This window comes from Oryctolagus cuniculus, chromosome 18 (assembly GCF_051225735.1).
Source record: "Oryctolagus cuniculus isolate XC-2025 breed Fujian yellow rabbit chromosome 18, ASM5122573v1, whole genome shotgun sequence".
Lineage (NCBI taxonomy): Eukaryota > Metazoa > Chordata > Mammalia > Lagomorpha > Leporidae > Oryctolagus > Oryctolagus cuniculus.
The window spans coordinates 39,788,787-39,801,919 of NC_142884.1; the positions used below are offsets into that span (position 1 = coordinate 39,788,787).

At 39.3% G+C, this 13,133-nt stretch overlaps 1 pseudogene; it reads right to left on the reverse strand.

Moving 5' to 3' along the window:
- Positions 1-68, reverse strand: LOC127488326 (U6 spliceosomal RNA; annotated as a pseudogene).
- Positions 69-13,133: the final 13,065 nt, after the last annotated feature.

The following is a 13,133-nucleotide window of genomic DNA, read 5'->3' on the forward strand; positions in this document are numbered from 1 at the left end:
TGCACAGGGGCATGCTAATCTTCTCTGTATCGTTCCAATTTTAGTATATGTGCTGCAGAAGCGAGCACATGTGCTGCCAAAGCAAGAAAGAGATGAAAAGAATTTATCTCAGCTAGCCACCAATATTCAAGAAACAAGGTCTTCAGGAAAACCAACTCAACTGACATTTTCATGTCATTGTTAAATAAAGGAAAAATTATCTAGGTTCAGCAATACGTAGTTTATAAGAGAAAGACTACAGAGTAATTTCCTTGGCATAGAAATAACTTTGTCTTTTTTTTTTTTTTTATCTATGAGGGCTTGCTATCTAATTAGGTTGCAAGAGAAAACAGCTTTTTGTACACCTGTATTTACACAATTAATCACTAATAGATGGGGCTGTGGTGCAGTGAGTTAACCCACCCATAGGTACACCCATGTTGAGGTGGATTCGTTCTGAGAGGAGGAGTGTTGTGGGGGCAAGAGGCGCGGAGTCACCACAAAGACCCTGGGAGTCCAGTGAAAGCACACCAGAGTGGAGCAGCCCCCAGACTTGTTTATTTCAGTTGGTACAGCAGCTTAAATAGCCAAGGCAGCCAATTTGGTCAAGGAGCTGTCTATGCCCTAATCAGCAACAGCCTGTTGCCAGGCAGTTTCTGAAGACATCCAATCACAGCCTGTTGCCAGGCAGTTTCTGTTGCCAGCAGCTATCTTGACATGGCCTTCTCATTCCACCACACACCCACATCCCATATACAAATGCCTGGCTTGAGTGGTAGCTTCTCTGCTTTGAGGCAAGTTTCTGCTAGTGTGCACCCTGGGAGGAGACGGAGGATGGCAGAAGTGCTTGGGTCCCTGCACCCAAATGGGACATCCAGAATGAATTCCCAGTTCCTGGTTTTGGCTTGGTCAAGCTTTGGCTATTGCAAGTGTCTGGGGAGTGAAACAGTGGTTCCCTCTTCCTGTCACTCTGCCTTTCAAATCAATAACTGTTGTTGGTAATGACTAATGATGATATTCACTGATTGTCAAATTTTGAATCTTTGTTGGTAATGACTAATGATGATATTCACTGATTGTCAAATTTTGAATCTATTAATTATAGACAATTTCTCTTTGTATTTTTAAACTTTCATAATGTTCTGTAGCCAATTTCATCACTAGAAATAAAAACTTTTCCTTAAAAAAAAAAAAAAAAAAGAAAAGAAACCTTACTGCTTTCCTAATGGGCTTATTAAGTTCTTGACCAGTGCCTGTTAGTCTTGCCACAAACTTTCTAGTCTTACTACTTTCCTTCTTCTTCCTCTTCTCTGTGACTTGTAAAATAGTATACATTCTATATACTGTGGATACTTTTGATCTATTTTATGCCTTCGGTCTCCTATGAAGTTCCTCCACAAAAGCACAGCCCTCAAAATATTCATTCATTTATGCAGTCTGCAGATTTCATGAGCTACTAAATTCCTAGTAGTATGTTAAAGGCAAGATCTAGGCCTAAGAGAAAAGTGGTCTGAATTCTGTGCCTAGAAGAGGATTTGGGACATAGTAGAACTTCAGTGAAGTGCTATGTGAATGACATGCACTCAGTAAATGAGTAATCTAAATCATACACTTCATTTAAGCAACACAGCAGCCCTACTCACCTCAGGTAGAGCAATTGAGAGGAATAATGTGAACAAAAATAAGAAATCAATAAGTTGAATAATAACAGAGAAAAAGCAAAATGAGATAGATGCCAACATTACTGAGCTATTTTTGAGGACTTAAATTGATAGAGGGGCTGGCATTGTGGCCAAGTGGGGAAAGCTGCAATCTGTGAGGCCAGCATAACATCTGAGTTCCACTTTGAGTTTAGGAATCTCCACTTCCAATTTAGCTCACTGCTAAACACCTGGGAAAACAGCAGAAGATGGACGAAGGACTCAGGTCCTTGTCACTGATGTGGGAGACTTGGATGAAGCTCCTGACTTCAGCATGCCCCAGGCTCAACTGTTGAAACTCTCTGGGGTGTCAGCCAGCAGATGAAAGCTATCTCTGTCTTTCCCTCTCTCTCTAAATCCACCTTTCAAATAATAAAGATTTAATAAACAAATTAACTGATTTCAAAATACACAAAAACATGAACAATACTATATCATTTTTATGCCAAACTGATAAAAAAATAACAAATGCTAGAGAGCACATGGGAAAAGAAAACCGTCATATATGGTGGGTGAAAACACAAGTTAGTACAGATGTTATGCAGAACAGTATGGTCATTCCTTAAAAAGGATAAAAATTGGGGCCGGCGCTGTTGTGCAGTGAGTTAAAGCCCTGGCCTGAAGGGCCAGCATCCCATTTGGATGCCAGTTCTAGTTCCAGCTGCTGTTCTTCCAATCCAGCTCTCTGCTACCTCCTGGGATAGCAGTAGAAGATGGCCCAAGTCCTTGGGCCCATGCACCCATGTGGGAGACCCAGAGGAAGCTCCTGTCTCCAGGTTTCAGAATGGCATAACTCTGGCCTTTGTAGTCATCTGTAGAGCGAACCAGCTAATGGAGGACCTCTCTGTGTCCCTATCTCTATTGTAACTCTTTAAAATAAATAACAAAAATTTAAAATAAGATAAAAATTGACCTACCATTTGAGAGTTATCTTGCTCTTGGCTATATATAATAAGGAAATTTTATTAGAAGGAAAGGAGAAGAGCATATCAAAGATACAGCAATTTTCCCATAACACAGCCACTATAACACAGTTCACTGCAGCCAGGATTTGAAACCAATCTAGCTGTCCATCAGTGAAAAAAATGGACAGGGCAACTTCATTTAGATACAAAAAAGAACAAAATATTATTAAATTAATTGAAATAAGCCAGAAGCAGGAACACAAATGTCACCTGGTCCTTGTCACATGTGGAAGTGAGAGAAAATAATGGATCTGAACACAGAACTGTGATTACTAGAGGCTGAGAAGGGAAGCAGCTAGGGATAGAGGGGGATTGGATAATAGGTATCAAAATACAAAGAGGCAGAAAGAACTTCTGGTGTTCCATAATATAATGAGATGACTACATTCAACCATATTAGGTTCTGTGTAAAGAACTGAAGGAGAGGAGCTGGTAGTCTCAAATCATGGAGAAGAATTAGAAACTGTAGTTGCTTGGGGGCCAGCATTGTGGCACAGTGGGCTAACGCCCTGGCCTGAAGCACCAGCATCCCATGTGGGTACCAGTTCTAGTCCTGGCTGCTCCTCTTCTGATCCAACTCTCTGCTATGGCCTGGGAAAGCAGTAGAAGATGGCCCAAGTCCTTGGGTCCCTGCACCCAAGTGGGAGATCTGGAAGAAGCTCCTGGTTCCTGGCATCAGATTGGCAGAGCTCCGGCCATTGCGGCCATCTGGGGAGTGACCCAGCAGAGGAAGACCTCTCTCTCTCTCTGCTGCTACTTCTCTCTGTAACTCTGTCTTTCAAATAAATAACTCTTTAAAAAATTAATAAAACTGTAGTTGCTTAGCTTGATCACTTTTTACTGCATAAATGTGTGCAAATATTGCACTACACCCTGTAATAATGCATGACTAGGACACATTAATCACAAATTATTTCAATGAAATTTTAAAAATTAGAAGCATTTCTTTATATTAACAATGAACTATTTGAAAATGAAATTAGAGAAACATTTCCATGCATGGCAGCATAAGAACCAGGAACCAATGTCTTCAATGTTATCAGTGATGAATCAGATTCACAGACCCCAGCACTCAGTTTTTGCCATAGACCTTACCATGGCAATTGTGGGCATATAGTAGTAAATCAATGGACAGGAATCCTTTGTCTCTATATCTGTTAAATAAATAAACAAGGAATTCATCAAAGAAAAAGAGATATCAATTTGGATGCCAGGTCACAAAAACACATGCACTTGAGCTATCCTCCAGTTTGTGATGCCAACAAATCTTTCAGACATGTTACATTTTCAGAGACTGTTCTGTAATCTTGCTAAGCTTTCTGGAAATCTGCCTTATAGCAAAGGGTTTCCCAATTCCATTACACTCATGATTTTTCTTTTGTGTGAGTTATTAGTTTACCATCTAGAGATAATTTATGGTACAAAACTTTTCTATGCATGCATGTTTTCTCATTTGTGAGTCTATTCATGGGAATTGAAGACTGATTTATAGCAGAAATACATTTTCCAAATTCATTGCATAGACTTTTGTTCCTTATGAATTCTCTGAAGTCTGTTGATGTCTAATTTCTGGCTAAAGGTTTTATCGTATTTACAGCATGCAAAGACTATCACCTTTTGTGAATTCTGTATCTATACAAGCCTGAAATAAAGAAAATGTTTTTACACAATCAGTATACTCCTAAGAAACCACCTGTGTCAATTCTCTGATGTACCATTGACTTCTGACTCTAATAATATTTATAAGCTTTTTTCTTTACATGAGTCTCTGTTGGATAGGATGTGATTTCCAGCAAAAGGTTTTGTCACAATACTTACATGAATTTTGGAGAAAAGCTCTTCCACATTCATTATATTGTTAAGGTCTCTCCCTTGTTCAAATTCCATGATGGATTGTGAGGCATTACCTATGTGAAATGACTTTCTCACATTTATTTCATTCATTAGATATATATGTTGTGCATTCTGATATAAGGAGAGATTTGGGCAGAGCTTTCCAACACTCATTACACCCATAAGGTTTCTCTCCCATGTGAATTCCCTGTTGTCTTATGAGGTATGGCTTCTAATTAAAGGGATTTTACTTTCAAAGGAGTTTTTCCCTATATGAATTTGATGATGTATAATGAGGGCTGAATTATGGTAAAAGGCTCTGAGTCATTACATTCATAAAATTGCTCCCCATGAGAATTCTTTTATGTTTGATGGGGTCTGATTTGCACCACAAAGGCTTATTCACATGTATTATATTCATGCATTTCTCCCCTTGGTGAATTCTCTAATATTTCATGAGATATAACTTGCACAAAAAGGTCAAGTAGAAAATTCCCTGTGTGGATACTCTGATATCTTATGAGTTATGAAGTACAGCAAAGAGGCTTTCCACCATCCTTCCATCCATAAAACCTACCTAAATTGAGCAACAAAGATATAGAAAACCTAAACACACACATAACCAGATGGAAATGATATCAGTAATAAAGACCTCACTGCCAAGAAAACCCCAGGACTGGATGGCTTCACTGCTGAATTCTAACAGACATTTAAAGCACTAACTGCAATTCTTCTCAAGTTATTCAAAACAATTGAGAGAGAGGCGATTCTCCCAAATTCTTTCTATGAAGCCAGCATCACTTTCATTCCTAAACCTGAAAAAAGTGCAACAAAGAAAGTAATTATAGACCAATTTCCCTGATGAACATACATGCAAAGACCTGCAACAGAATTCTGGCCAATTGAATCCAACAATGCATCAGAAAGATCATCCACCCAGACCAAGTGGGATTTATCCTTGGTATGCAAGGATGGGACCAAAGGCTTTTCCACAGTCATTTCATTTATAAGCTTTCTCCATGGTGTGAAGGCTCTGATACTTTCTGAGGTTTGACTTCTCAGCAAAGGTTTTTCCACAGTCATTGCAATCATAAGGTTTCCCCCCAGTACAAATTGTCTGATGCTTTGTGAGCTTTGATTTCTCAGCAAAGGCTTTTCCACAATGATTGCATTCATAAGGTTTCTCCCCTCTGTGAATTCTCTGATGATTTATGAGGTTTGCCTTCTGGCCGAAGGATTTTCCACAGTCATTGCATTCATAAGGTTTCTCACCTGTGTGAATTCTCTGATGATTTATGAGGTTTGCCTTCTGGCCAAAGGATTTTCCACAGTCATTACATTCATAAGGTTTCTCCCCTGTGTGAATTCTCTGATGTTTTATGTGGTGTTTCTTCTGGCCAAAGAAATTCCCACAGTCATTAGATTTGTAAGATTTCAACCCTGTGTGAATTCTCTGATGTCTAATGAGATCTGACTTCTGGTGAGTGGTTTCTCCACAATCATTACACACATGAGGGTTTTCCACAATATGAGTGCTGTGATGGAGGGTATGGCAGAATTTAATACTGAATGACTTCCCACAAGGTTTACATGCATAGGATTTCTTCCCTATATTTGGTCTATGATTCAGTCTAACATATGATTGGTAAATGACAGGTTTCACAGTCCCAATATACTTATAAATGTTCTCTCTTTTCAGGTGAATACAATCAGAATTCCACAGTCACTCAGCTGGGAGGGGTGGATGAATCTGGAAACAGCTGGTTTCCTTGTACTAAAACAAGCGCAATATCACAAAGGACTCTTGCATTTCTTTTTCTTTTTTGCATTTTTCACATTTTTCTTATTTATCATTGTTTGTAATAAATTTTCTGATGTGGGTTTTGGTTTTGAGGCTGGCTTAAGGAGTTCAGGGAACCAGAGGAATGGTCTTTTTCAATCAGGGCACAGCTGTTGGCTCTCTCCAATTCTGGCTTTCTGTCATTGTTTTGGGTGCCTCAGCCAATTTTTGGTTTTGAGCGGCAATTTCCTAAATGTTTTGTTGGTCTGAATTGGTTTTGCCTTTTTCCTTTTCAAATTGTGTATTCTGATGCAATACAAACAAGGGTTTAGAATGAGGATCCATTATGAAATTGAAAAACAGAACATATTGGGCTTTCATGCTTAGAAATCATAGGCAACATGACCAAGATGAGCTTTTGGGTTTTGGAAAATGACATAGAACCCTTCCGCTGAGGGGCAGATATTAATTTCCTCCAAATCGAGTGTGAGTGCGATTTTCAGGCGAATTCAATCAGAATTCCACAGCCAGTCAGATAGGTGGGGTGGATGAATCTGGAAACAGCTAGTTTCCTTATGACTAAATCAAGCCCAATATCACTAAGGACTCTTGCATTTCTTTGGATTTTTTCACATTTTACTTATTTATCATGTTTTGTAATGAATTTTCTGATGTGAGCTTTGGTTTTGAGGCTGGAATATGGAGTTCAGGGAACCAGAGGAATGTTCTTTTTCAATCAGAGCACAGCTGTTGGTTTGCTCCAATTCTGGCTTGCTGTCATTGTTTTGGGTGCTTCAGCTGATTTTTGGTTTCTTGAGTGGTAATTGGCTAAGTTATTTCCGGGTCTTTGTTGGTTTTGCCTTCTTCCTTCCCAAATTTTGTATTCTGACGCAATACAAAAAAAAAAACAAAAAAAAAACAAAAAAAACAAGAGTTTGGACAGAGTAGCCATTATGAAATAAAAACACAACCAATTGGTCTTTTAGGATCAGAAATATACAGGCACAATGACAAAGATGTGTTTTTGTGCTTTCGAAAAGGAAATGGGACACTTTTTCTGAGGGGACAGATATTAATTCCCTTCAATTTGAGTGAGAGTGTGATTTTCAGGTGAATTCAATCAGAATTCCACAGCCACTCAGCAGGGAGGTGTGGATCAATCTGGAAACAGCTGTTTTCTTGTGACTAAATCAAGCCCAATATCATTATGGACTCTTGCTTTTCTTTGGCATTTTTCACAATTTCATTATTTATCATGGTTTGTAATGAATTTTCTGATGTGATCTTTGGTTTTGAGGCTGTAATATGGAGTTCAGGGCACAGGAGGAATGGGCTTTTTCAATCAGGGCACAGCTGTTGGCTTGCTTTCTGTCATCATTTTGGGTGCCTCAGCTGATTTTTGATTTCTTGAGTGGTAATTTCCTAAATTATTTCTGGGTCTTTGTTGGTTTTGCCTTCTTATTCCCAAATTTTGTATTCTGATACAATACAAACAAGAGTTCAAACAGAGTAGCCTTTATGAAACAAACAAAAAAATTGGCATTTCATGCTTAGAAAAATACAAACAATGCAACCAACATGAGTTTTTGTGTTTTCAAAAATGAAATGGAACCCTTTGTTGAGGGGACAGATATTAGTTTTCTCCAAATCGAGTGTTGTGATATTCAGGTGAATTCCATCAGAATTCTAGAACCATTCAGCTGGCAGGGGTGGATGAATCCGGAAACAGCCAGTATACTTGTACTAAATCAAGCCCAATGTCACTAAGGAGTATTGCATTTCTTTAGCTTTTTTCCCACTTTTCTTACTTATCATGGTTTGTAATGCATTTTCTGGTGGGAGCTTTGGTTTTGAGGCTGGAATATGGAGTTCAGGGTACAGGAGGGCTCGTCTTTTTCATTCAGGGCACAGCTGTTTGGTTGTTCCAATTCTGCCTTTCTGTCATTGTTTTGGGTGGTGCCTCAGCCAGTTTTTGGCTTCTTGAGCAGCAATTTCCTAAATGTTTTGTTGGTATGAGTTGGTTTTGTCCTCTTGCTTTTCAAATTTTGTATTCTGACACAATACAAACAAGGGTTTAGACCGAGGATCCATTATGAAATTGAAAAACAAAACATATTGGGCTTTCATGCTTAGAAATATAGGCAACATAACCAAGATGAGTTTTTGGGCTTTGGAAAATGACATAGAACCCTTCTGCTGAAGGGAAGATATTAATTTCCTCCAAATTGAGTGTGAGTGCAATTTTCAGGTGAATTCAATCAGAATTCTGCAGCCAGTCAGCTAGGAGGGGTGGATGAATCCGGAAACAGCTGGTTTCCTTGTGACTAAACCAAGTCCAATATCACAAAGGAATCTTGCATTTCTTTGGCTTTTTTTTCATTTTTCTTAGGTATCATGGTTTCTAATGAATTTTCTGATGTGAGCTTTGGTTTTGAGGCTGGAATATGGAGTTCAGGGAACCAGTGGAATGGTCTTTTTCAATCAGGACACAGGTGTTGGCTTGTTCCAATTCAGGCTTGCTGTCATTGTTTTGGGGGCTTGAGCTGATTTTTGGTTTCTGGAGCGGTAATTTCCTAAATGTTTTCTGGGTCTGAGTTGGTTTTGCCCTCTTATTACCAAATTTTATATTCTGATGCAATACAAACAAGAGTTTAGACAGAGGATACATTATGAAATAAAGAAAACAACCAATTGGCCTTTTAAGATTAGAAATCTACAGCCAGGATGACCAAGATATTTTTTTGTGCTTTGGAAAAGGAAATGGAACACTTTTTCTGAGGGGACAGATATTAATTCCTTTCAATTCGAGTGAGAGTGCGATTTTCAGGTGAATTCAATCTTAATTCCACAGCCAGTCAGCTGGGAGGGGTGGATGAATCCGGAAACAGCAGGTTTCCTTGTGACTAAATCAAGCCCAATATCACACTGGACTGTGCATTTCTTTGGCTTTTTTCACATTTTTCTTATTTATCATGGTTTGTAATGAATTTTCGAATGTGAGCTTTGGTTTTGAGGCTGCAATATGGAGTTCAGGGCACAGGAAGAATGGTCTTTTTCAATCAGGGCACAGCTGTTGGCTTGCTCCAATTCTTGCTTGCTGCCATCGTTTTGAGTGCCTCAGCTGACTTTTGGTTTCTAGAGCGGTAATTTCCTAAATTATTTCAGGGACTTTGTTGGTTTTGCCTTCTTCCTTCCCAAATTTTGTATTCCGATGCAATACAAACAAGGGTTTGGACAAAGGGACAAACTATCCTTATGAAATAAAAAACACAGCCAATTGGCCTTCTAAGATTAGAAATCTACAGCCACGATGACGAAGATGTGTTTTTGTGCTTTGGAAAAGGAAATGGGACACATTTGCTGAGGGGACAGATATTAATTCCCTCCAATTCGAGTGAGAGTCCGATTTTCAGGTGAATTCAATCAGAATTCCACAGCCAGTTAGCTGGAGGGGTGGATGAATCCGGAAACAGACAGTTTCCGTGTGACTAAATCAAGCCAAATATCACACTGTATTCTTCCTTTTCCTTGGCGTTTTTCACATTTTTTCTTATTTATCATGGTTGTAATGAATTTTTTGAAGGGAGCTTTGGTTTTGAGGCTCAATGTGGAGTTCAGGGCACCGGAGGAAGGTTCTTTTTCAATCAGGGCACAGCTGTTGGCTTGCTCCAATTCTGGATTGTGGTCATTGTTTTGGGTGCCTCAGCTGATTTGTGGTTTCTTGAGCGGCAATTTCCTAAATGTTTTCTGGGTCTCAGTTGGTTTTGCCTTCTTCCTTCCCAAATTTTGTATTGTGACGCAATACAAACAAGAGTTTGGACAGAGTAGCCATTATGAAATAAAACACAACAAATAGGCGTTTGAAGCTTATACATCTACAGGTAACACGACCAAGGTGAGTTTCTTTGTTTTGGAAAATGATATGGAACCCTTCTGCTGAGGTGACAGATTCTAATTCCCTCCAAATTGAGTGTGAGTGTGATTTTGAGGTGAATTCAATCAGAATTAAAAAAGTCAGCCAGCTGGAGGGGTGGATGAATCCAGGAACAGCCAGTTTCCTTGCGACTAAATCAAGCCCAATATCATTATGGATTCTTGCATTTCTTTGGCTTTTTTCTCTTTTTTCCTATTTATCATGGTTTTTAAAGAATTTTCTGATGTGAGCTTAGGTTTTGATGCTGCAATATGGAGTTCAGGGCACCAGAGGAATGGCCTTTTAAAATCAGGGCACAGCTGTTGGCTTGCTCCAATTCTGGCTTGCTGTCATTGTTTTGAGTGCCTCAGCTGATTTGGGGTTTCTTGAGTCGCAATTTCCTAAATGTTTTCTGGGTCTGAGTTGGTTTTGCCTTCTTCCTTCCCAAATTTTGTATTCTGACGCAATGCAAACAAGAGTTTGGGCAGAGTAGCCATTATGAATTAAAAAACACAACAAATAGGCATTTGAAGCTTAGAAATCTACAGGTAACACGACCAAGGTGAGTTTTTGTGTTTTGGAAAATAAAATGGAACACTTTGGCTGAGGTGACAGATATTAATTGCCTCCAAACTGAGTTTCACTGCGATTTTCAGGTTAATTCAGTCAGAATTCCACAGGCAGTCAGCTGGAGGGGTGGATGAATCCAGGAACAGCCGGTTTGCTTGCGACTAAATCCAGCCCAATATCATTATGGATTCTTGCATTTCTTTGGCTTTTTTCTCCTTTTTCTTATTTATCATGGTTTGTAATGAATTTTCTGATGTGAGCTTTGGCTTTGAGGCTCTAATATGGAGTTCAGGGCACCGGAGGAATGGTCTTTTTCAATCAGGGCACAGCTGTTGGCTTGCTCCAATTCTGGCTTGCTGTCAATGTTTTGGGTGCCTCAGCCGATAATTGCTTTCTTGAGCGGCAATTTCCTAAATGTTTTCTGGGTCTGAGTTGGTTTTGCCTTCTTCCTTCCCAAATTGTGTATTCTGACGCAATACAAGCAAGAGTTTGGACAGTGTAGACATTATGAAATAAAAAACACAACAAATAGGTGTTTGAAGCTTAGAAATCTACAGGTAACACGACCAAGGTGAGTTTTTGTGTTTTGGAAAATAAATGGAACACTTTGGCTGAGGTGAAAGATATTAATTGCCTCCAAACTGAGTTTCACTGCAATTTTCAGGTTAATTCAGTCAGAATTCCTCAGGCAGTCAGCTGGAGGGGTGGATGAATCCGGGAACAGCCGGTTTCCTTGCGACTAAATCCAGCCCAATATCATTATGGATTCTTGCATTTCTTTGGCTATTTTCTCATTTTTCTTATTTTTCATGGTTTGTAATGAATTTTCTGATGTGAGCTTTGGTTTTGAGGCTGGCATATTGAGTTCACGGCACAAGAAGAAGGTTCTTTTTCAATCAGGGCACAGCTGTTGGCTTGCTCCAATTCTGGCTTGCTATCATTGTTTTGGGTGCCTCAGCGGTTTTGTGGTTTCTTGAGTGGCAATTTCCTAAATGTTTTCTGGGTCTGAGTTGGTTTTGCCTTCTTCCTTCCCAAATTTTGTATCCTGAAACAATGCAAAGAAGAGTTTGGACAAAGTAGCCATTATCAAATAAAAAACACAAGAAAAAGCGTTTGAAGCTTACAAATCTACAGGTAACACGACCAAGGTGAGTTTTTGTGTTTTGGAAAATAAAATGGAACAATTTGGCTGAGGTGACAGATAGTAATTGCATCTGAACCGAGTTTCACTGCGATTTTCAGGTTAATTCAGTCAGAATCCACTGTCACTCAGCTGGGAGGTGTGGATGAATCTGGAAACAGCCGGTTTCCTTGCGACTAAATCAAGCCCAATAGTATTATGGATTCTTGCATTTCTTTGCCTTTTTTTCTCATTTTCTTATTTATCATGGTTTGTAATGAATTTTCTGATGTGAGCTTTGGTTTTGAGGTTGCAATATGGAGTTCAGGGGACCGGAGGAATGGTCTTTTTCAAACAGGGCACAGCTGTTGGCTTGCTCCAATTCGGGCTTGCTTTCATTGTTTTGGATGCCTCAGCCGATTTGTGGTTTCTTGAGTGGCAATTTCCTAAATGTTTTCTGGGTCTGAGTTGGTTTTGCCTTCTTCCTTCCCAAATTTTGTATTGTGACGCAATACAAACAAGAGTTTGGGGAGAGTAGCCATTATGAAACAAAACACAACAAATAGGCGTTTGAAGCTTAGAAATCTACAGGTAACACGACCAAGGTGAGTTTTTGTGATTTGGAAAATAAAATGGAACACTTTGCTTAGGTGACAGATATTAATTGCCTCCAAACTGAGTTTCACTCTGCTCTTCAGGTTTATTCAGTCAGAATTCCACAGGCAGTCAGCTGGAGGGGTGGATGAATCCGGGAACAGCCGGTTTGCTTGCAACTAAATCAAGCCCAATATCATTATGGATTCTTGCATTTCTTTGGCTTTTTTCTCTTTCTTCTTATTTTTCATGGTTTGTAATGAATTTTCTGATGTGAGCTTTGGTTTTGAGGCTGGCATATTGAGTTCAGGGCACAAGAGGAAGGTTCTTTTTCAATCAGGGCACAGCTGTTGGCTTGCTCCAATTCTGGCTTGCTGTCATTGTTTTCGGTGCCTCAGCTGACTTTTGGTTTCTTGAGTGGCAATTTTCTAAATGTTTTCAGGGTCTGAGTGTGTTTTGCCTTCTTCCTTCCCAAATTTTGTATTCTGACGCAATACAAACAAGTGTTTGGACAGAGTAGCCATTATGAAATAAAAAACACAACAAATAGGCATTTGAAGCTTCAGGTAACACGACCAAGGTGAATTTTTGTGTTTTGGAAAATCAAATGGAACACTTTGGCTGAGGTGACAGATAGTAATTGCCTCCATTCAGGTTAATTCAGTCAGAATTCCACAGG